This window comes from Siniperca chuatsi, linkage group LG3, assembly GCF_020085105.1.
Source record: "Siniperca chuatsi isolate FFG_IHB_CAS linkage group LG3, ASM2008510v1, whole genome shotgun sequence".
Taxonomy (NCBI): Eukaryota; Metazoa; Chordata; class Actinopteri; order Centrarchiformes; family Sinipercidae; genus Siniperca; species Siniperca chuatsi.
In genome coordinates, this window is record NC_058044.1 from 11,068,718 (window position 1) to 11,094,775 (window position 26,058).

At 38.9% G+C, this 26,058-nt stretch overlaps 1 long non-coding RNA gene across 1 annotated transcript in view; it reads left to right on the forward strand.

The window, feature by feature from the left end:
- LOC122873674 overlaps positions 1-26,058 on the forward strand; it is a 54,630-nt gene that overhangs the window by 23,937 nt on the left and 4,635 nt on the right. Inside the window, exons 3-4 of the long non-coding RNA XR_006377486.1 lie at positions 2,464-2,598; positions 18,043-18,138. This is a non-coding gene — a long non-coding RNA (uncharacterized LOC122873674). The remainder of the gene's footprint in view (positions 1-2,463; positions 2,599-18,042; positions 18,139-26,058) is intronic.

Sequence of the window (26,058 nt, forward strand, 5' to 3'; positions counted from 1 at the left end):
TAATTAGAAAGTAATTTAACTTTCCATATATATTGCTTGACTTTCTGTTGTATTTGTTAAACCGAATAAGACAATTTAAAGACCTTATTATGATTTCTGTATAGATCTCTGTAGATTAAGTTGTCAAATGTACAAATAGATCACGAATACTCTCGCTGAATTAATAGCATATCTTGAAAGATTCAATAGAAATATTAAATTATTGCATATATTTACAAGACATGTAAATAATAAATGGCCTACTCAGAATCTTTAAACAAAACTGGATGCACTCAAGAATTGACATTTTTGAGCTTGAAAGGTTAAGTAAAAGGGGTATTTCTGAAGCAAATCTCTCAATATGAAACAAAAGGTGGCGGTGACATCCAGTGTTGCTCCACTGATAGAGACAAGCTTTAGAGACCAACACTGGCCGAGTTCACACACTCATAAAACTCTTCTAAGTGTAAATGCTCAAGCAACTATATTATGAGTATACAAAGTGATTTTCCTATACATTGACGATAAAACTCCTGATCGTGTCATTTGATGACAGCAGAGATTAGATTACAAACCTAAGCATGTTACAGATCTCCTCTGTCAGTTATAACACCCAATTTGCCCATCAGTTAACAGTCCCCAGAGCTAACGCCTCCATCAGGCTCTCCTCATTACAATTTACTCTTCCCAGCGACTGGAATGAGCTGCAAAGCAATACTGAAGTGGACATTTTTATGTCAACAGCTCCATGCTTTTACTGATGTTCTCGCTGAAAATTGCTTTTTGCCTCCAAAGCCAGCATTAACCCAGCAATAACTGAAACCTGATGTTCCTCTATCTGCTGTCTCCTCTGTCCTCTGATAGCTTTTAACTGTCTTGAGTCTGTTTTTGTCTCTGTGCCGGTACATTTGGGCTGTAATTGTATTCATGATGTCTGATTGTCTATTATACTGACTGTGGAGTGGCTCTGCCTTGTTGGAATATTAGTTGGCTTCCAGTTGCAGTGATATGCTCCTCTTGTCATTGAGTGTTATATATTAAGTGCATTGTTATCTTGTGTTAATTTTACATATTAAGGATTAAGTCATGTATACTGAGTATATATACAGTAAATATGCATTGCTTCAATTCAAATCACTTGCTTTTTTAAGTAGTTTTTTTATGCTTCCACGCTGTTTGTTACACTATTTTTCATATTGACCAACCTCCTCAATCAAGAAAAGTAAAAAGTATTTATTGGTCAAATACCAAAAATGAGTGGCTCTATTGATTCTAATAAGTTAAGTATGATTTTAATTAGATATTTCTTTTTTCTCTTTTCTTTTTTTACAAATAATAAATAAAATATCCAAAGGATGAAATCTCCCTTAAGTTAGCGAATTATTCTTTATGCAACACTATTTTTTCCCATGTTCAAACACATACTGCCTACACTTTAGAAGCAGCCTGGTGCACTCAAACATGTAAATTCCATCTTCATACTCCCACGGGCAACCAGTGCACATGGCACATAAATAAACATGCACAAATTAGATAACAAGGTAGCCACAACAAGGCCTTTGTAGGTCTTTGATAGCAAACCACTATACTACAGAGGATTGTAATAGGTTGTCCTTTTTTGCCTGTTGTTACATGGGCCAGATGGTATATCAACAACTACATCCCTTTAGGCCTGCAAATAATGACTTTTCATATCCTTGCATCTAACCTGTACATGGCTCATTGTGCTTTAGGGGAATATGTGACACTTCACGTCCCTCCCCTTCGCTTTCCTCGTCTTTACTACACCTCTTCAGTTGATGTTTTTGACTATGGAGAGAGGCAGACCTTCGCTTGCAGGATAAAAGGAAGGGGTAGCGCCCCTCAATCATTCTGCCCTCCAGGAGGCGAGAGGAACGAGGGATGAGAGGGATGGGGGGCCTAGCAGGGTGCAGAGATGTAAGACACATTTAGATACAGCTTTGGCTGGTGTAAAAACTGTTGACTTTTTTCCTCTCTATCTCTTCTCTATCCTCTTTTGTTGCCTTTGGGGACAAAAGGCATGCAAATATTGGTGCAGGACCATTGAAACCACTGGTGAAAGCATATTTAAAATGTCAGGGCACTGCCTGGAAAAGTGAAACTGCTGGAAAGTGCATCTCCCACATGGTGCTCTGAGTATTGTGGTGAATACTGCCACAGGTAGAGAGTTCTGTCCACTTACCAAACTGTGCAATTATTGTGTTTTTTGCATCCAAGTATTGAAAAAAAAAAAACGGACTATCTGATACCGAACTTATATCTATTTGCTGAGAAATAAGGCATGTTTAAAGGTTGGTTAATCCAAATTAACCTCTGCATGGCTCCAGTATCCCTGCTTATTTTTCATCTCCCTGCTATAGTTCACATTTTCAGGAATATGCTGAAACAACATCTGTGTAGTCATGCTGGGGGTAGAGGGGTAATGTGGAGAACCGTATACTCAGAATTGTTACTCTGATCCAGGCACGAGTCACCCCTGGGGAGGCTGCAGGGCCTGGGTCAGCCATATGGTGGCAGAAGCCCCTGGAGGAGCCAGCCCGATAAGCTGGATCAGCTTCAGCACTTCCTGACCGAGGCTTGGGCCGCACCACCAAGCAGGTAAATTAGGGGGGTGGTGGCAGCTACCCCTTAGCAGCAGGAACCACAGCAGCACCATTAGGAGCCTTAGGGCAGAGAAGTGAAAATGGTTTCATCCATGGCATCTGCAACGCTAAGGGAAATTAAAGTCAGGGCTGCTGAAACTTACACTAAATCTGCTGAGCATCTCTGATAAAATACTCTAAGTGATAACTTGTTGAATGCTGTGGCTGTTTTTATTTTCAGAATAAATTCAATGTTGGCTTATCATCCAATATCTACAGTTATTTTAAAGAAACCGATTACACTGGGGTTGTATCTAACAGAAAGTTGTGGGGAATCAAATTCTCTTTATTATTACTCTGTCAGACTTGGAGAGATTAATCAAAAATGCAATATCTGGGCAAAAAGACTATTTTAAACATATAAACATAAAACCTTTATAATGCAGGGATACAATATCAGTACCATTGAGCATTTTGGACTCAGAAATATACATGTGAACTAGAACTTTCTCTACTACTGAATTCAATACTATATTATGCAATCCATTTTATGAGGTTATTTTAATGAAAATAATCACGCAGCATTTATTCTTGAGTGTTAAAATAACTTAAAATAAGTGCCCGTGTGTTTTGAATGTTTTTTATTTAGAAAATGTTTTCTGTAGATAGAGTAATAACTAGCATCACTGGCCAATAAAAGTATTGTCAGTGAAAAGACCAGTACATTATTGACACCTGAATAGTTATATCTGGCAACTGGTTTATGTGTCCAGTGTAACATAACCGTAAGCCCTCAGGACCTGTACATGGAGGGAAACAGACAGTCCATTTGTCTGCTGGCAGGTACACGAGTCTCCACTGTCAGAGTGGACTGTACTATTCTCTGGACTGAACCAGAAGGTTTGTATTCCTGTAATACAAAAACTAGTGGTGGATATGGTGTAACTTGTCCTCAGAGATATCAACAAAATGAGACACTCAGTTTATGGTAGTGACTGACATGAACCTTAAAACATTATTGAACCCAGAGTTACTTGTTTGCACTCAATCAAACATGAAACATTTAGGAATTCTGAAGATAACACCATTTTTCAGGCCTAATGTTATTCTTAATTTTTATTCATTGTGTTTGAATATTTAGTAGATAGTCCATAAAGTGGAGTTTTATTTTCTTTTGAGGAAACAACAGCATTTTCCCCAAGGGTTCCATAAAAACTAAATGTGAATTGATTTGTACATACAGTAATCTATAGGATGAAACATTTTGCATTATGGGATTCCAATGGCTCAAAATATTATGCTGAGTAGCCATAACTCCAAATGTGCTTTCCCTTCAACATTCCTGACTGCAAGGCCTTCCTCGTTTTGTTGCTCACTTGCACTTGTGTGATTCTGAATTTTAACCAGCAGTGTCAGCTTAGAAACACCACACATGTGTAAAGCATCTTAACCACTCATCTATACCATTGACATGAACAGCCAGAGTTAGCGATAAACACTGTGATGCTTCTCCGTTTACGAAAATAAATGGTTGCCATTCAGCCGAAACAGGGACTTAACATTAAATAATTTTTTGTGCTGTGCACATAATGACATAGATTCTGTGTACATATTGTGTTAATACAGGTGACTTTCAACAATACACATATTGTGTGCAAAAAACGCTTTTGCTGCTCAAAACTAGCTTGTATGTGTCTCTTTTTGCATTTTGGAGTTGAAAGGTCAGTTAAACTGAATTCTGTGGCCACTCCTCAACAATTATGAAAAGATAATAGAAAGAAGAAAGAACGACATATAGAAGCGTTTTCTGATCTGGTGTCCCTATCAGCAGGATGACATCATTTGTCTGTGCCTTCCAAAACCGTTTCAAATCACCTTTGGAAAATAAATCAATTTTATGATGTGACACCACTATGGTTAAAGTTAAGTTAGGGAACGACTGTGGTCATGCTTAACAAAAAGATATGTTGACTGTCGGTTGGAAATGGGAAAAGAGCTGTCTGCTGTGTTAAAGTCTGATGTTTTGTTCTTCTTGAGAGGACAGTTTCAACCCTTTCATTTAAGAGTGCCCAGAGAGTCATCGCTATCTATGCTAGCTAGAAGTGCACTAGTGATGGTCATTGTGTCTTTCCCTTGTCCCCCCATTATCCATGTCACATCCTATGTTGCCCCCCACTCCCCACATTGCATTGTTTAAATATAATATAATATAGGATAACAATATAGTCAAGTCAGTTTTATTTGTATAGCCCCAAATCAGAAATTTCATTTCAGAGGGCATTATAATCTGCACAACTTGCATCTTTAGACCCCCAATTCAGATATACTATATCTACATCGCAATATACTGTAAATTCAGGTTGAATTATCGTGATTGTGGAATTACTGGATTAGTCCAATAAAAATCTCTCAAGACTCAGAAATGAAGGCCTTTTCAACCTAAATTGTTTGGTCAACTAGATCATGATATGCAACCTGCATTTACAAACAGACCTATTCCCAAATTGCTAGTCTCAAGAAATAGGGTATGTATTCATTGCCATATGAAGGTATTTCCAACTTTGCTCATCATTAATCCAATAAAGTAAATTTTAGAAATATAGCCTGGGGCAGAGGAATTGGTATGCTGTGTGTCTTCAGCTTCCCCAATATTAATGAGAGTTAGTGGTAATTACGCTGATAGAATTCTGCAAACTCTAAATGCCATACTTAGAAGCTACCTATAGACATACGTAGGTAGCCAGTCAGGCTGTCTATGTTCACCTCCCTGCCTTAATTTACAGTTTTCAATTTTAACCTGAATGTTAACTCCCACCCAGCTTTTGTTTGGCTTAGGCTAAATTCACAACTACAGCAATGCTTAACCTCTATTTTCATTCTCTAATTACAATATCAAAATGATATTACGAACCCGACACAATAAAAGCCTTTTCTCCTCCCAGTGAACAGTATAGATAGATTAGCTGCAATTTACTATCAAAGTCTAAAAAGAGACAACTTGGTCCTCTGAGAAAAGCATTGTCGAAAGTTTTCACTCAGCGCCAAGTTTCTGAGCTGGAGCATGCCATTTTCATTTTGTTTGGCATTTTTGAGACGTCTGAGGGAGTTGGGGTGCACTTAAAGAGATGCTGATATGTTATTGTCTGAGTGGCTTTTGGTCTTCATCTCTAATAGAGAATGGCTTGCCTTTTGTATTTATAATGCATGCTCTCTTTGAGGTTGTTACAGGTGCCACTGAGAGACTCCTTATCAGTCTCTCCTTGTTGATATTCACACCAACATAATTGTTTTGCCTTCCTAACAATCTATTCTGAGGAGTATATGTAACATATTATCTAATTATGGATTCTCTCAGCAGTGTGGCCTTACCCTACCTCACCTGGTTTCTAATTAATTAGCTATGTTTATGCTAGCCATTATAACCTTGACAGCTCGTTACCTTCATCCCAGGAAAGGGTTCTTTCATCACAAATTACTAGGCTGGATATGTGACACCTCTCTGACTTGCCTGTGGTCTCCCGTGCTGGGGACAAAAGCCCAGATGACTCTAACTGAGCTGTGTCTTGAAGATATGAGATATTCAAATGAGATGCTAACAGAGAGGGACTTTGTGATGCCGGATGTCTAATGTTAATGTTCTCATTTGAATATAAAAGAATCTTTGCCATTTTTTGTGGCTAAAAAAGTGAGAATAAGAGATGTTAATGTGAGTTCTTCAGGCATGACTGACAAGACAATGGGAAAGTTTTACAGTGCTGCCACCTTTGTCAAACTGGTATTTAGCAATCACTCAAGCTGAAGGGATTATGGGTTAAATGCGTGGCACTTAATGGAAAATTAAAAATATTTCTATCTTGTTTCAGTATTAAAGAATAAACCCAAAAAATTGATCGTTACAGCACGGACCAAGTATGCACAGACCCAAATACAAACACACACATATACCAGGTAATTTATATATATTGTCTGGCCCTTGTGTGATAATTTGTATAAGGTCTAACATCCACTTAAGTGGCACATTAAGTGGCTGTTGTGTTTTGACAGAAATCTGCTGATATCTACAGGATCAATGTTACTGTTGCAATAGGCACAATATACAGTCATTGCATTTGACTGGTTAGTGATTAGTTGCTGAACTATGTCCAAATTTTATATTGCTGTAAAGGTATAGATGCATTTTTATCTAAAATCATTGTTTGTATTAAGCAAGTTTTGATCAAAATCTCAAGTAGCCTTAGACTTAAAAAAAAAAATCTTTAAAAAATACGGACCTCTATGGAAGTTCCAACTGAAAGTTATTTTGATTTATAGTACTTTTGATACAAAGTAACATAAATCAAAAATCAGAATGCACTTTCCAAATTTAGCAATTTAGCTTATGTTATATGTTTACGTTAAAAAATTAATATTGGCCAATATATTGTTATTAGAAAAACCTTTTTTCAGAAGTCTCAAAAACCCAGTATTGGTCGGGCTATGATTTAACTACTACTCTCATGAAAAGTCACATAAACATAGTCTGAGTTTGCTAACAATGACCACAGTCATATTTTGGCATTTGATTGTAAACGTGTGCTTGCTGCCCATCACTGAACACAACTGGTGTTGAACACACACATTAATCAGACATTTATTATCATATGGAGAGCACTGTGTACAACTTTCTCTTTGGTAGTCAGTTCAGTTCCTGCAGCCTCGGTGTACTCCAAAATATTGAAACTTTTCTGCATGTCCTGAGAAAGCAATTACAGCTTACTCAGACAAATAGGCCTATTCAGGAGGGGTTCATGATTTCCCTGAACCCAACAGAATGTCCTTCAGTGAGACAGGGATAATAATTCATGCTCAGGGGCTCCAGATATGCCAACAGGTCTTATCTACTACTCTTTATTCACCATCATTGCTCAATATACTGTATTGTCAAAGGCAAATTGAGGATGTATAATTCAATAAGCAATGTACTAAAGAATTAATATATTCAAGTTAATTATGCCACCGTGTGAGGGAACTGTTGTACAACGGATTACCAAAATGATTTTTACTTTTGACCTTGGTCTCTGCGGATCAGCTTCATTATGAGGTTTTAGTTATAGCTTAACATTTTAAAACAATTGGCATGGAGTGGCCCCTTTATTTATGATTCAAGGATTGATGTCCTTTGTTTAAATAAAATATGGCTGAAAGGTGGGAGTGTGAATGAATCTTTTCAAGCAAGTAATTAGATGGGAAATTTATTTATTCATGTTTATGTTAGGTTTCGCCATTCCTAAGACAGCTGCTCCACAGAGGAAAAGCTGCAGAGGAGATGGAAAGGAACTGGCTGGTGTAAAGTGTTGATAGAAGAACTAATGTTATCTGAAGGTTTTAATGAGAGGTTCTGCTTCTCTCAACCTTCACAGTGCCAATATGCAAACCACCCTGCAGGTCCTGTACCTGCTCTCAGCTGAACAACTTGTTCAGCGGAAAATGAGTGGCCTCGTTGTATATCCTCCCAACTTTGACAGCTGGGAGACGCCTAAGGCTCATCCTGAAGCTACTACCTCAGTTTCTGAGAGCAGAGCTGCTGCAGAAATTAAGGCTTGGGTTTTTGCAATCTTCCATTAATTGCATTGCAATGTCAGTGATGCTGTTTGTCCTGATACTGCATGCCTTTATAGTCCTGATTGACAGTATGAATGATAAAATAGAGAGGGCACTACTGAAAAAAATATTAGTTATACCTAACTGGCCAGTGGAAGCTAATAATGATGATTTCTGTAAATTGCATTAACTTTTTACAATGTAGGCTAGGTTCTTTGTGTCTGCTAGCCTCATCTCATTAGATTTTCCAATTATTATTCCTTTTCACTGTGTTACTACTGGGCAAAAATGCACACCCCTGACACAGTAAAAATAATTAGCTACTCCCAATAATGCAGCAGTGTGTTTGGAGCACAGTGAGGTCTCTGTTTTTTTTTTGTTTTTTTTTGTTTTCTAGCAATCACAACACTGAATTACCTGAAGAATACCTGGAGCAATCTATGAACCCAATTAACTTCCCACAGAGATCAAATCAACACATCATTTTGAAATATGTGGGAAATAAAAACGAGCATTTGACAAGGTCTTATCCATCCCTTTCTTTCCCTTCTGTCTTGCAAACGCTGCTTTCTCTGGGATCTATTGCATGTAAGCAGAGCTGAAGAATGACGGGGGAATGTGGTGGGAAGGACCAATTTATTCCATCAAGTAATCAATGTGCAATTTGAATTCATTTGAATGCACTCAATCATGCCCCTAATGTTGATGGCTCACGGGGTGAGCATCAGTTATGCAGGAGTGTTATATAGCTTTGGTTTGGACCCATTTCATCAAATATTTATGGGGTGGAAAAAAAGTGCATCAAAATAGGAGTGAACAGAATTACACTTAAGTTTCTCATGTGTTTGGAGCTCTTGACTTGTGTCGTTCTGAATACTGAGAGTCCTTTTGTCCAGGTTTCTTTGTTTTTTTGGGGTTGTAGAGGGTGTTGGATGAATCAGACGTGTCATGAAACTTTTTTTTCATTGTCTTTTTTGCTTATTTACTTAGATGAACTCATCAAACCCTTACTTTCATGCCATAAAAGGCTCTTGTCTGAATGGACATATAGTACAAAAGCAAGTGATGCAAAAAGGTGAAATCGGGGTATATCTCTCCAGCTCAATTGAGCCTGCCTTTTCTCCTCGCTCTTCATCAGCCTTGCCTGCCTCGCCTCTGTCTGCCAGTTGTTTGGCTTTTAGATGTGATGTGAGCGTAGTATTCTCTCAGACCCAGGCAGTTACTTTGTGAACAGCCGCTGCCTGCACACTGATGGTATTTCACTGCAGCATCCCCCAAGTTATATTAAATTTGCAACTGGCCCTCTTTAAGTCTTTTTCATGAGATGTATGTTTTAAAGAGTGTGTCAATTCTAAAAGATGCCCTTGGCTTTTATCAGTCGTTTTTAAGAAAGCTTTCAATAAAGAGTGAGGCGAGAGCTCGATGTGGCGGTGGCCCATTTTGCTTGCATAAACTGCATATAAAATCTTAAACTCAGATCTTAAAGGCTGATACAATCTGACTTAAAGCCGTCTCAACAAAGCTGAGGCTTCAATATTAATGAATTTAACTTAACATCGTTTTAACAATGATTCAATGTTTTCTCTTTTCAGTTTAAAGCACTTTTCTTGTTTTTAAGCTATAACTATGCACTGCTTTTCACACACAGCTTCAGCTGCTTGGTTCCAACTGCAATTAGACATTTAAAGCCGTGACTTTTCCTGTGAAGACCCCTCTTACAGCCTTGCAAGAATTCAGCAATGCCTTTTTATTTCATGTTGAAGCCGATCGACAAATAAATAATGTTTGTTTTTAACATTCTCTAAGTTCCAGCTGTTCTGTTGACCTGTATCCCTTGTAGGATGGCAGGGTAAAGCAAGGGCACAATTACTTCTTTTTAGAGCTCTGACTCCTGATACACCTCTACTAGGAGGGGCGAGCCATCAATTTTAGATGTGCTAAACCTCTTGTAGCATGAGACGAGGGAGCCCACCAAATGTGAGTTTATGTCTACGGCTGATATGATAGTGGAGTCAGTGATAGTGTCCTGCTGGGTTCCCGCACAGATCAGAGATCACAGGTCCACAGTGCTCACTCCTGAGAGTCTGGCCTTCTGCAACATTTACCCACTACATGGGCTCTTCGAGCTGTCATTCATACGCTGAAGCTCAAACACACATGCAAGCTTATGTACGCATGCACGGGACAGAAATTACAGTATGTCTTAATTATGTAAATATCAGCCTGCAACAAATCAAGTCTTCTGACAGTTCTACATTAAGAAATTATTAAGTGTTTACTCAGTAGCATAAATTCATCATCTTTTGGTTTGCATTTTCGCCATGGTGGTTTTTTTTTTAACTTGATTGATTATGGGTCTACCTTTCCTTTTATAAAGAGTGTGAAATCAGAAAAACAAATGTGATTCATTAAAGGTAAACTCGCCCATGTGTGTTTATTTCAATTGTGGTCAGGTCATTTTGGATGAGGAAGGATGAGAATGTGGCCACTTTACCTCTCTGTAAACTTGCTGTCATCACAACACGGGAATAGATTGGTTTCCAACCTTGGTGTCAGGACCTTCGAAGGCGCCACAAGAAAAATCTGAGGGGTCGCCAGGTGATTAACAGGCAGATCGGTCAGAAGAAAAACAAACCATATTTCTGCCATAAAAATATTTTTCTGATTCTCTTCCTTTTTTTATTTAAAAAAACTCTTTTAAAAAAACTCTTTTTTTAACCTCATTCATATGAACTTGGTTATCAATTAAACTTACAGCTCATTAGCACATGCAGCTTGTGACAAGATTTGTAAGTATTTATACATGCTTTATATGCTTTTGTACATCGCTTGTACATACAAGATATAAAGGTTGGGAACCACTGCTGTTCTAATGTAAAAGAGCAATGCAGTCTTTTACACTAGCTTCTATAAAATGTATGGCTATAAAATTGTGAATATAAGTTTGTTGATTGTATATATGACAAGGAATTTAATTTTTATGGCCCCACTACTTAGTTTTTGTTACAGCATGGAAAAGAGACTGTGATACAGTCAGAGGTTGCATTATTTAGCACTCTAAGATCTAATATTAGTGCTGCATTATTATTATTATTCACTTCTCATCAGCTTGACAATGTTGGACATGTGCTGTTTATTCACACAGCACACAGCAGTATTGATGTCCTTTCATTTCATCATAGTTGGTCAGATTTTTCTTTTTTTTTTTTTACATAAGCTTGACCTGTACTTGACCCGTCACATTGATCCACACACCAGAGAGGAGAGAGAGGCCAAGACCTGTTGACTTTGACAACAGCTAATTATGCCTAATCTCTTATATAGACCAATTAGCAGACTAAAACTGACTAAGACTGTCACAGATCGATTTTAGCTGCTATCCACTCTTTAGATCCAAACCACGATAGGTTTTTCTCTTCGTGATCTGCACCTCCAAAATATGTTAGACGGGAGACTTGTGGAGAGATAACAGAAAAACACAACACAGAGAGAATGTTTGAAGCACATAAATCATATATGCCAAATATTTTATCAGAATGACAAAAATAGATACTTTTAACAATATCTATTAAACTTTCTTTGATATCTTGTAGAGTTAAAGAGGCTTAAGCTTTAGATATTCATGTAAATGTGTTTTTAAAAGTACAAACCCAGTTGTAAATTTGGTTAGTGTGAGGAGTAGCATTAAAAAAACTTGGCCTCTCATTTGCACTGTGGTGTACAAAAGGAGAAGTGGTGTGAGTGAAGCTTTTGCAATGCAGCTATGGGAAGATACTAAACTAATTGCTGATATAGGTTGCAATTATGTGTATTGGCATGGTGGTGTCTGGTGCACAAAGTGCAAACAGTACAAAACGTAGCGCTGCAATGCTTATAAAATATAAATATCATGTATATAAAGTGTCACAATCGAGTTTTTTAATCACAATTTGTTTTATCATCTTAGCTAAAGGTTGTTAAAGGTGAGCACAGAGTACGCAAATATTAAAACAATAAAAAAAAAATAGTTTCATCCTTAACATCATATGAGTTATCTGTATCTATTAGTACTAGCTCATTTTCAGATGTGGAACCTATACCAGTATACGGTGGCTGATTTAAGGTTCAGGGATCTGATTGCCTCGGGCGAGTTATTCTAAGAGCCCCCTGATGTCAGTGGGACTGTCTGGCAGAATAAAAGGCAAGGCAATAAACTGGGGGAAAAAGTAGCACACCCGCATTGAAATCGGGGCCTCCCCGAGGCGATGGCCCAACTGGCCCGTGGTTAAATCCTCCACTGAAAGTGTAATAATCACACCAGAGCCCCACAGAGGGAAGGAAAGAGAAAGAGAGAGTGGGGGAAGACACAGAGGTACCAAAACAAAAGCCACCCCTCTCTGTCCTGTTCTCTTTGTGCCTTCTATCTAAAGGGAGAAAAGACAGAAAAATCTTACACTAAGAAAGGGAATTATAGGGGCTGTGATGACGACAGATGGGAAAGTGGAACAAGATCTGAAACAGATCACAAGAGTTTATTGTAGCTGTGACAGTCATTCTGATGTGTTTGCAGATATAAGCATTATACTTGTACTGTAATGCTGTCCGTAGGCTGTCATTGGCTTGCCCTTGCTGCCGATAAATGGTTAATAACACTTTGAGTACCGTAAGTAATTGGCTTTGCAGTTGTAAGATTACTTAACACACATTTATATCCAAGCAGAATGTACTAGTGGTGGTTGTGTTATTTGTGCTTTTATAAGCTTTGTCTTGTCTTTGGCTATGGTAAATTTATTTTTTTCTGCCTCTCAAAAAAAAAAAATAAACAAAAAAAACCTCAAAACATATATTTAGATCGTAATATTAAGCCCTCCCCATTACACTCTTCTTGAATGCCTCTCAATTCTTTCCCCTTTAAGAGTGCCCAGCAGGGACTCCCGCTATAAATCACATTTAGTACCTCTGACATGTTAGAAGAAGTGATATAGCTGCCAGTGCTCTAATTGCCTTACCCTGCATGCCTCGCCTTTGTACTCCTGTCTTAAATTTTAAGTACAAGTTGAGTACTTCTGTGTGTATTTTAGATCTGCGTCCATCTTAAGAATTGTGCAAATGAGGGGCATGTTGAGTAAAACATAGTGTCATGTATTGCTGGAAAACATCAATTAAGAGAATGTTTTCTATCCAGAAACACAGCTTGAGTGTTGCCCCTTTTGTTCTTGGTAAATTGTGGGAGGTTAAATGGGCATGCTAATTATGACAGGAAAGGTCAAACTAATTAGCGCTCCCTTTGAACTTGCCATTGAAAGTTCCTGATGTCTCCATACAGACTTGACAGAGTTCAAATTAATCAAGAGTTGTCCTATATGCAGCAACATTATCAATTTCTTGAGGAGGCTTTTATTTGCAGGGTATGGTAACAAGACCTTCACATGTGCAAATAGGCCTCTTTATCAAGTGGAAAGAGAACACTTTGTGCACCATTAAACCTGCACAATGCCGTAATCGCCTTTGTTTAGATATGTTAAATAAAGCATATCATTATGCTCTACTGGGTGCTAAGTGGTATTTAAAGGTCCATAAATTCAATTAGACAATGTTTAATGTTGCCCCTAGACCATGTTAGTGCAGTGACGCACGTGATCCAGGGGAGGGTCGCATCAGCCATTTTTATGAATTATTACTTAGGATTTACATTTATATTGGGATTTTAATAGTACGACCCTCTTCAACCGATAGGGGCCTCAGATGCTTCCTGGGCCCCAGCTCATTCCTCCTCCCTCAGGACTGCATCCCATTTGTCATTATACATAGCTAGGAAGAAATCTCTCCTCAGTCTCAGTCTGTCATTAGAGTGGTCCCGTTAGCCTGGTGCTAATGCACAGTTTAGCAGCCGCCGCGGAAAATGCTAAAGAGGTCCTGACAACTCCTGGGGGTCGGCTAAGTGTGGTCCAAGGGTTTCTGTGTGTGCGAGTGCGCACTCGCATTAGTGTTTGAAGGGGGGTAGGATAGGGTCCCAGTGGTTGTTTGCCTGTTTTCCATCAAGAGCCCTCATCTCCTTTATCCCCTTTGTGGCGGAGGCCCTCCTCGGGCAGTTCCCTCTGAGGGGGATCTAAAAAGAGCAGCTGCTGGGGAATGAGTGCCATTTCCTCCTGCTGTCACCAGCACACTGGCAACCCTTAGTCCTCCTGTCCCCCTCCACCCACAAACCCCCTATTAATATGCATATGAACTTGTTTCTCTTAGTTCTGAACTCCAGTGACAAAGTGGGAAAGCATATGCCTGAAATATTCATGATCGCACGCAGTAATTAAGCGGTGGAGAAGGGAACTCTACAAGGGAGAGTCACTACCCCTCTGCTGGAGTTAAAAAAATGCCTTTTTTTTCTTCAGAACTAAAAAGCATGTTGTCCTCTGCTTTTTCAGTGATTCTTCGAAGCATTTTCCTCGTGCTGTTGTGCAACACAGAGCCATTTACCATGTAAGAGTTAATGAGGCTTTAAAGAAGTGCAGTTTTTGTTTAGTGGGTTAAATCCAGTTAAGTGCCAAAGAGAAGTCACAGTGTGACATCGCGACTGTTTTTCTTCATTTTTCTCTGCACCATGTTCATCATTAATTACCCCCCCATTAATTATTATTTTCCATACAAACACTGAAACGGGTGAAATTCTTAAATGATATTACTGCAACAAGATTAAAGAATCTCTTACCTCACACTATTTTAAAAGTTGTAAGTGGTGTTAGCAACCTGCTAACATATTAAGCTGAGGTATGGATTAGAATATTTTCACTTTTGGATTTTATTTAAGGAACTCTGAGCTGAAACTTGAATCATGTATAGCTTTGATCTTTCATAATAGTTCACAGGAATAAAACGTGAAGAATTTTTTTGTTTTTACCAGTAACTTCCCATAATTTACACTATTAAGCCATTAGGATATCTTATTCATTAGTGAATATAATTCATATAGGTTTGAGCACAATAATTTTTGTTAAAAATTGTTTTTGTTTCTCCAGGATCACCTGGGGGTCAATTCAGCATTCATGCAATCCTGCATCTTTGGATGCAACATTTAAAAATACACTATAATGTATTAAATTTGAAATTGTTGAATTTTTGTGGATATAACACAATATTGCAAAATAGAGCAGATATAATACTGTGTATTAGCCTATGAGCTAACACATAGCTAATCAGAAATCAATTTTAGGGAATTCATTTTGCATTGAATCATCGTTATCTTTGTGCAAAATGTCCAGTTAAATGTGGAAAATGCACTTTATGCTTTTAGTCAGAGAATATAGTATGCTGCAGACCATTCAGAGATTTAACCAGAAGAATCAGAGGACACAGAGGTGGACGCCTCTGTATAGCCACCAGAGAGCTGGGGGGGGGGGGGATCTGAGAGAGAGGACTAGGGAGAGAGGGCTGTGAGATGGTTGCAGAGGCTTGACAGTCAGGTAGATTGTATCTGACATAAAGCCCAGAGATGAAAGAAGTGCGGACAGCTGGCCCACTGCACTCAGCTCACTCCATGCAGTTGCACTCACCTCGCCACGCCACTTGCCCCCCCCGCGCGCTCTCATTCTCCTCCTGTTTACGCTCTCCTGACGGCTCCTCAGAGGTGTGTCCACCACTTTCCACTAGGGGATCATCTGCGCTCTCTGGGCCCCGTCTGGCCCATCTGAGGAGCAGTGGTCCAGAGTTCAGCCTCCCTCTCCTGCCTCCTGCCTCGTCGCCACGCCACTCCGCTCCGTGCCTGTCATCTCACAGCCCACTCAGTGCCACACTGGCTTGTTTTGTCAATAATCATTTATTTGTTGCTGGAATGGCAGCAGCCATTACATCTGACCTCCCTGTTTCATCAATTATGGATAGATTATTGGATGTGAACATCTGCAAGAGCTTGCTGTTGGACTCACCTCCTGGCAGGGATTAGATAAAGTATTAAACTGTTGTTTATTGTCAGGCCAAACCTCTACTGGGAAGCCAGAGAATTTCTACAACCCCACAGCAAAAAATAACTCCCATCAACAAGGCACCTTAAATAGTTTAGCAGTGCTGCCGAGTCCCCCTCATGGTAAGATATGGCCCATTTATTATTTACACTTATTACTGGTTGTTAAAACACTCATGGTAAAAGCTCCTGGCAGATGGGGCTTAGTCATTGTTTGTCACCTTTGTAAATGTGTGAACCAGAGGCCGAACACACAGACACACAAACACATACACACAGATGCTTGTCTCTAAAGCAACTTTCTACTGTGACAAGTCTTTCTGTCCTGCATAGAGACATGACCGCTGCTAAACCACTAATGATTGAGAGAACAAGCTCATGGACAGATCACACACACACACACACGCACACACGCACACATGCACACACAGTCTCAGGGGTCAGAGAGATATTTAAAAACACATTTAGGTTATTTATTTTTAAAACATGCCAAATAGAATGTTTAACACATGAATTATAGATTTTAAATGGATATCTTCTGGCTGAATATGTAACACTGGCATCGTATTTAAGTAATAGATGGAAGTCGGCAGCAGTGGTGCTAAATAAGGATTAGTGTGATGCACTGCACACTATCCAAACCTGAAAAATTCATTCATGCAAAAATGACCCTGGAACTAGTCATATTTTGTTAGCGACTGGACTGTACACTGTGTTTAAGTACACATGTACTTGCATGGCTTTGTATTTTGATTAACCGTTGGTCCTGTTCAACCTGTGGCTCAAGTTGTTCCTCAAAATTTTCCATTACTGTCAGGGATGAGTTTCGTTTTTTTTAACGTCATTTTTAATGTCATATTACACTTTGACAGCACTGCTGCCCTTTACTGTCTCTCCTTGTTGTGTTGTGATGTCTGATAACAGGATAATCTTATACAGATTATTTATAGTTAAATTGTAATTGAGATTATTTACTTTAAACATTGAAGGAGTAGTTAAAATGTAACAGAGTAATCAAAAGCATAGATATGTCAGTACAAGTAGTTTATTGCATAGAGAAAAAATATTTTACAGGTGAAGTACTCTTTGTTTCCTACAATATAATTGCTGCAGTGTTTGTACTTGTCCATTAGGATGAGTACATCAGTGAATAAATGCCATGACATGGTTGATATCAATAAGATTTTTTCCCCACAATATCAATTTTATGTAAATCACAGTATGGCAAATGTATACAAAATAATTTCATCAGCTGAAACTCTTTTCAATGTATGATATAAAACCTTTAATTACTATTTGCTTGGAATCATTAATTTGATGACAACAATACCATTAATATGATCATATCATCACAATAAGATTTGCAAAAAGTTGATAAACGACAACGTTAAATTATCTCCCAGAACTTCATATCATAATTATGGCAAGAAATAAGAATGATTTTTATAAATTTTACACACCCTACAAAGTTTTTGTTTTTGTGCTTCATGTCTTTACCACACTGACATTCTGGCGGTCAAAATTTGACACATTATAGACAAAGCATAAAATTCCTTATCCACCACTGCCATACTGGATTTTCCTTTCAAAAAATGTATTTATTCTTAGACATTTTTATTTGTACAGGTGTCCTGAACTTGGACTAACAGGCTTTTCTTGGCTGCTTAGTATCATCCCCACAGTGCAGTGAAGAAGAGGTTGCTGCACTGCCTTTTTAGTCCCCTGTCAAAGCCTCTCACAGTTCACCTTCAAGGCATCTGCTCAGCTGTCAACACCAGTTGTCAAACCGACACTTAGCATTCTCATTGTTTCTGTAAAAATGAAGATACATATTTCCACAGAGTATCCAAAAAAACAACACGTTGCCCCAGCATTTTCGTTAATGTCTTTAGGTGGTTTAGGCAGTGATGTAACCTCTGTCAAACAGGAAGTGTCTTTTTTTTCCAGGCTTTGAACAAAGAGCGTGAAAACCTCCCGTGTGCTAGAGAGTAGCGGGGCACTGTGCATCAAAATATCAGTGCAGGTTGAAAGGCACAAAATAAGGTCAGTGTCACCGCACTGCATTATTAATATCCCACTGTTTATCTCCTTGCCCATTGAATCTGTGCACAACAAAATGCTGCCTCCTATGAAATATTGATGTAATTTCCTAGCTTTACATGTAGGAAAAGCAATCGAAAAACTAGGTGTTACACACTGGCAGCAGGTTGCTGAATGGCATGTCGCCTGGTAACATAAATTGTCAAACATAGCAAAACACTGCTGAAACACTGGTAAAACAAGCCATCACACTGTAAGCTGCAGGTCAGGTGGGCATGCTGTCGTGTTTATTGGAGGACATATTATTTATTTGAACACATACCGCTCTTTGAATTCCAAAAATATCTGTGGATATTATTTTATTTAAGGATCAAAATAACTTTTTCTGTAACAATATAAATAAAATACTACTGTTATAATTACATTGATTATACACTAACCTGGCACCCAGGCAGTTTCAACGAAAAATTAAACCCCTTTGAGACATTTTTTCTTGGTGACTCAATACTTAAAATATAAATTCTGGAAGTCTTGATCCTCACTATTTTCAGGTTGTCACAATACCAGAATTTTAAACTTCAATACAATACTCATATTAAAAAACGATACTTGATACCTCTTTCGATACCATAGCAAAAATGAAAGTCCTAGGCACACAAAATAGGATAATAAAAAAACAACAACATTTTATCAACAACCTGCACACAATGCTGGTACAGAAAAAGTCACTGAACACATATTAAGAACCAGATGATTTTCTTCCCTGTTGTTTCATCTGTGCATCCTTAGGTTGAAAATCTGTTTGTAGATCTGTTTTTTTTTATAGCTTCCATACTTTTGATACTATAATTAACTAATATCATAACGTTTTAAACACATTGTATCGAAAAAGTATTGATACTTTTGACAACCTTACTCTATTTAGTTTGTTAAAAACTTGTTTGTGAACACTGTAATTCATGAACAAAAAATGCAAATCCTTTTAAACATTTAAACAGCTGAAATAATATTAAATCACAGCTGAGTCAAATTGTATCTTATCTTTGATTCACAGTGTATAGTATCGATACAAATTGATCTGTATCGGTTTATGTATCGGCTAAATTGAAGGCCAATTAGTAAACGTGGCTTGCCATATTAAAATGTTTGAAATAGATTTGTCATTCACTTCCAATATGTGCAGTATATTTATTTCTAAAGGCTTCATTCATTGTTAAAGGTTTATTTCTTTTGAATTGATAGCATCTTGGCTATTCCATCATACTTCGCTTGAAAGTATAGATATGAAGTTTATGAAAAAGCATTATTTAGAGAAAAAGGGATATAGTATGTCTTTGCACTTTCAGGGAGAAATCAAAAGAAGTGTTTGTTTGACCTTCAATAAACGTCATTTATTGGAATTTTAATAATTAAAAAAAATTGTTGCACCTCATACAATTCTTTATTAATGCATCGCCATCAATACACATACAGATAGTAAACAACGCTGCACCGCTATAAAGCACAACATGCTTTCTCCCTTTTGTCTTTTGTCTCTTTCATGTTAAAATCGCTTACTAATTAAACCAAATGCCACCGCATCCAGAGTGCATGCTTTTACACACACACACACACACACACACACACACACACACACACACACACACACACACACACACACACACACACACACAAAGGGAGAGAAAGAGAGAGAGAGAGGGAGAGAGAGAGAGCTCTCTAATGATCAACATGCGCCAGCGTCTTTATTATCCCAGCCAGCCAGCCTGTGTCTCTACAGCCAGCTCATGTGCTGTTTAAGTGATTGTAAATCATCCCACAGTAATGGCTGAGATTAGCATACTATCAAAAAGCTTTCTTCATGCATGATGTGGTAACATCTCAGGGCCCTAAGTGTTTTATGGTGAGTGAGACCGTATCACCCACTGTCATTAACAATCTAGTGGTGGCCAGGCAGGCAGCTGTACTTGGGCTGCTGCTGTTAGTGTTACCAGATGCGTGAGGAAGATGCAGGCTTGGACTGCAGCCCATTATGGGCGCTGGCTGTCAGGAGCCATTAGGCACATGCTTTTTGATTAATGCTCTAAGTGATGGTGTGAGTACTACTCAGAGACCAGCGCAGGGAAAGAGGGAAAAGAAAAGGTTATCGCCTCACTAAGGAATGCCTGAACAGGCGCCATAGTGTCAGTGATGATGATTGTGAATATGGTCTGCCTTTTGCCAAAGCGGTGTGTGTGTGTGAGGGAAGCTTCCTGATCGTTTTTTTTCTACATAGAGTGGTTTTAGGCTCTGATTTCCACTTCCTGTTTTTAAGGGGATCCTGCTTAGGGAGAGGATCTCTGGGTGTCCCCTCTTCCCCCGATTTGCACTGCCTGCTATTGTGACCCATGAATTATTGATTAACCTTGGTAATAGAAAAGATATAACTGTGGTATGCTTTGACCTGCCTCTTCTGTGGTGGATAAGTGTTAATACCAAATAGATATGCATATGCATGCAGACGATTACATAAGATTTATTTAAAATAGGATAAAGATTTGCACTTGTCTGTATGATTGTTCTTTGAATAAGAATACATTACATTTATTTAACAACTTTTCTAATTGTTAAAAAGACATTTGGTTTGAATCATATTTGAGTCAGATGTCAATACAGACTATTTAAGATTTTATGTAACTTTTATATATTTTTTATATAGCTGAATAAGTCATCATCTATTGAACATATCTGTTGTGACAAAATACAGAATCACAGATAGTGAACTTCTTCGAAAAATGTGAAGCCATAGTATTTATTTCAACACTGCCATTAAAAATTTCATTTGGGCTGCCATCCCTGTGTAACAAGTTATTCTTCGGAGCAACAAGACCCATGTGTTCTCATGACATGTTCAAATGAATCCATCTGCTCAGGTCGTGTTCCTGTGATGATCTCACCTTCCACAGCGGATCAATAAACGAAACGCTATGTTTAAACTGAATCAAATTTTCCAGTTGTAGGGTTGGGCTTTCATCCGCAACAAGCCCCTACAGTCTTCACTCTTAGCTTTACCGTATATACAATTAAACGCCCCAGTAACCTGCGCGTTTTCATTAGATTGGACCTGGAGGGATGTAGCCGCACGTTTACCCCCACCCCAACCTAAAAGAGATGACCAGCCGAAGTAATTGCATGGCGCTGTGTTTACATTTATTCATGAAACGGAGGACCGCCTTTTCATCCCCATTTCCACCTGTCACCCATTCCATTTGCCGCGTCAGGAGAGAACCCCACACCCCCACCACACCCCATCAAACTTGGAGCTACAATCACTAATCAGTCCCTCCCCTCACGAAGAACCAATGCCTACTTGTTCGCTACCGATATTTGATTCCCTGCCAGCCTGAGTGAATGATTAAGTTTTCATGCATTTGGTTCCGCCAAAATGTATGCGCACTCAGCCACGTCCTTTATTGATTACTTCTAGTGCAAACAGTAGGCAGAGTGTGATATACATAATTGGACAGTTGTCAGGGGAGGTCTAGCAGTGATAACCAGCATCTTATTTCCCCTCCCTGATGGATATATGACACACCTTGAAAGTGATCACTTGCTGCTTATGTAGGGAAAGATAAATATGTCAGCTAAATGGCTTTAACAATGTAAAGCAACAAACACACTGAGCTAACAATGATCACAATGTACTGATAGCCTGATGTTGATCTCAACATGAAATGTGTTTACCAGTTGCTTCGATGATGAAATACACCAGTTTTTGACTGATGTGGGAGTGATTATACATCATCATCATACAGTGTAGAGTGCAGCCCTATTTCTTTGAACTACCGTACATTAAGAGAAAAAAAGGCTCCAGAGAGCAGACAGAAGCGCCTTGTACTTAATATACACAACATGTGCTTGGCTAATTATTTTCCTCAATGCGTATAACTGCAATAAACTGGCTGCACTTTGTTGGAACAAAAGCTGGCTCTCCAAGCCAAAATACCCTCTCTCAGCTTTTAAAATTACATTTTCAGGGGCACAGTAGAAATAATAACACTCTAATCATTGCTAGAGTAAACACTGTTCTGTTAAGAAAAACAAAAAGACATCCTTAAAGTTTGTATTTTAGTAATGAAAAGCAAACAGTGGCTGCTGCAATTGCCTGACCCGTGACACAGAGGTGATGAAATGTCCCAACAGAATCTCAGCTTAGCCCTGTCTCTCTCATGGTAATAGATTCAGCCGCACAAATGGTAGATCCACAGATGTGTAATAACTCTATCAAACACACGTCTCTGTGTTTTCACAAGGTTAGATACACACAGAGACACCCATTGGAATTTCACATTTTACTCCTCCTCACCCTTCATCCATTCCCAAAGAATAATTCTGTGTGGTCAAGGTTACAACCATTGTTTGTGTTTGTTAGGTAATCATACAGCATTTCCAAGGTAAGCCTCACACTCTGGAGCCTTCACATTACAAAAACATCCACTTACATGGATTCATAGACGGAGACATTGACACTGTTTGGGAGTTTGGTGGGGTTGAGGAGGCAACTGAAGTGGGACCCAAACAGAATCCATATTTAATACTGTGTTCCCACTTGGACATGTACTCTTTGAAATCAGCATAAAAGAAGCTACAGAGACTTTTCTCTCTTTGACCAAGGCATTGTGGCATCAGAGATGAGCTGGTACCCTTTTAAAAGTAAATGTAAATCTGTGGTGGACTCCCACAGATTACACACAATAAACAATAGGCTACTGTTAGCTTGGCACACAGTGGTTACACAGACATGTTTAAACATTTCACTGTACCTGCAGCTGGCAGGCATGTAAGTGAAGTGGAAATGACATGTTCAGTGATCCAAATTCATCCAGGAAGTCAGCGGTCCAAGAACACATTAGTGCTGCTCTTTACTTCCTACCTATTGCTGCCTTTGCTATTGTTTGTTAAAGGATAATTCTGGTTTATAATTCTGGTTTTTCCTGGCTCAGAATGGGCCTTTGGGGGTGTGACTACACACGACACTATGCATGATCGGTCCGCGTACAATTAAGGCTGGGCAATATGGCTTATAAATAATATCTCGATATTTTTAGGCCGATATGCCACGATATACGATATATAGATATACACATTTTCTCTAGAATAACATACTGTACATTCTCATAATCAATAATGTAAACTAAACAACAGTATATAAAGTAGTTACAATTAGCTCAACCTTAAACATCTACAGCAGTAAAATGCAACATACACATCATATATAATAGTAAAACATGTTGACATATTTTACCTTTAGTAAGGTTTAGAATGCAGAACTTTTACTTGTACTGGAGTATTTTCACAGTGGGGTTGATATTAGTACTTTTGCTTAAATAATGGACCTGAATTCTTCTTCCATCTCTGGTTAGCACCCCCTCAGCCTTACTGCATCTGTGTGTTACCGGCTGAGCCTTCACCCTTTAAGGAAGGGAGTCTTGTGCGTAAATTAAAATAGCCTAAAACCAGGGGTCTCCCAAATACGTTTTAGAGTTGCGGGTAGAGTAATCAGATGATTGATTGCTTTTTCTCTTGTGATTTTTTTCAGCCACAGGGAAAAAAAATCACAATGACTCGTAACGTTAGTTCAGCTGCTAACTAGCTAAGTTAGCTTTTGACCCTCTGGACAACTGTGCTGTGAAGAGAACAAGACACTGTAAGCTAGTAACATTACATAAACAAGGACTTTTTATTTTTATTTCTCTCTGACGCGTACTGGAAATACTCTGTTTGGTTTAGGCGAGGGGTGCAATAAAACAGCTTTTATTTTATGAGAAAGCACAGGAAGTCCTCTCTCCCATTAGCGCTAGCTTCACAGCGGAGTGTTCAGGCCCAGTTAAAACAATCCAGTTTAGCTGGAGCATCAGCGCCGCCAGCCGCATGTGTGAAATATAGCAACTGTGGATGAGAGGGGAGTTGACTGCCGGAAGTCAAAGATGTTGTTGTTGTTTAGTTTATGTTCTGCTTTTTCAACAGTTGTTTGATAAATTGCTTATTAAATACATTTGGAGAGGATTTTAATTGCTATTTTTATTCTCAAATCTTATCATTTTGGCACTGGTGATTTTCCTTTGGAGCTGGCTAAAACCTCTTTGGGGGCGCCAAAAATGTATCCATGCCGGATAAATGGCTTGTGGCTGGCTTGTTACAACTTTCATTAACTCAAGTTAATTGCGGATATCTGGAACCATAGCAAGATTGCTAAAAGGAAGTCCATCAGGGCAAGAAACATGAGCGCTCAGACGATCATACAAATTTTAAAAAATGCAGTAAACAGTGAAAGTATTACCCAAACTGTCCTCTGTAAACATCCATCACAGGGCATATTACCAACATTTCAGGTGAGCTCACTTTTGGTTTTCCCTCAAAATTGTGGTCTGGATAATCTGGCTAAACTGTAGACTTGTTTACTACCTGTCTGATCCTGTCTAAAGGCGTCATTATGGTTCAACAGAAGTGCTTGTTGGATGTTCAAAAACCCCCTCTCCCTTCACCCTTCCGACATCAGTATTGGAAGGGCTGCGTCCGATAACTTTCTAAAACCAACAATCTGAAAGCGCACCCACTTCACACTGTGATTGGCCAGGTTTGTGGAGGTGAGAAAGTAAGCGTGGTTTGAGCTTCTTTCTCAAGATCTTTTTTTCATCACACAATTTTTGTCATTTTTTGTATTTGAGGAGAGACTGTCCAAAAGTGTGCCATTAATCCCTATTGAACAATTATCAAATCTCTCCCCTTTGTATGACAGCCATCTTTTCAGCAAACTAATTACCTACTTATCTGTTTAAGTCATGTCCATCTCATTGTGGGTGTGCAGTCAAGTGAAACAGATCTACCACCCTACCAAGATGTTCACCCTCTGTTGCAGTCTATATGTATACAGCAATTCTTAAGTTAAAATAGATTCAAACTGGCTTTTACTTTTTAATCTTCTCCTCATGCCTTCATTCACATCATCTCCCTTTTCCTTGTTTCTTTACCTGCCCTGCGTCATCTAGGCTGCATGTAATTATCCAGCCATCAAAGCCAAGCTGCTGTGCCAATCAGCCTATCAAGGGTTAAAGGGACACACTTGTCTGCAGCAGTACTCCGCGCACATCTCTGGCCCTGGCGCATCTCAGCAGTCTTTGCTAATGACTTGTAGCCAACAAATTCCTAAGACTCTCAGGTGGCTTCCTCCAACCAGGCTCTGTTGGATGATGAAAAGCCTGAGATAAAATAAACTGACAGTTGCAACTCATTGCGAGGAGCAGGCAGCACCCTAGCAGCAGCTGAGACCCTGGGAGCCCAGCACTCTCTTTTTTTTCATCCTTTCCACCATCACCCCCTCGATTCTCCTCTGCCCTCCTCCTGTGTGTCTCAGTGTGTGTGTGTTTGTGTGTGTGTGTGTACATGGGTGATAGACTGCAAGTGTGTAGTTTTGTTGTTGTATGTGTGAATGTATTGGTAGTGGAATTGTGTGTGTGTTTGTGAGCATCTACATGTGAAAATGCATGGGTGGATGAGTGTGTTCTGCAGAGGAGGTGCAGTGTAACTACTGGGAGGGGAAAGTATATGCCCCTGCCACTGTTCCCTAATTAAAGCCCATTCCCGCCTCTTTTATTTCAGTCCATTAAGCAAAAAACTGTGGCCACCCCTCTCTCGCTTCCACACATGACACACTCCAATCAATACACTCCCACTGGCTGCCTCACTGGCTGCCTCACTGGGTGCCTCAAATGAATAGATTGCAGTGCAACATTATGTCTAATTGAATTTTGCAGAAGACGCCATGCAGAGCACTGTTGCAGGCTTTCAGATTTGTTTTTAAGATCAACACAAAAGATTTTTCAAAAAATCAAATGAATAGATTAAAAAAAAATTAGCTTTGTTGATATTCCCTGGATCCTTTTGTCA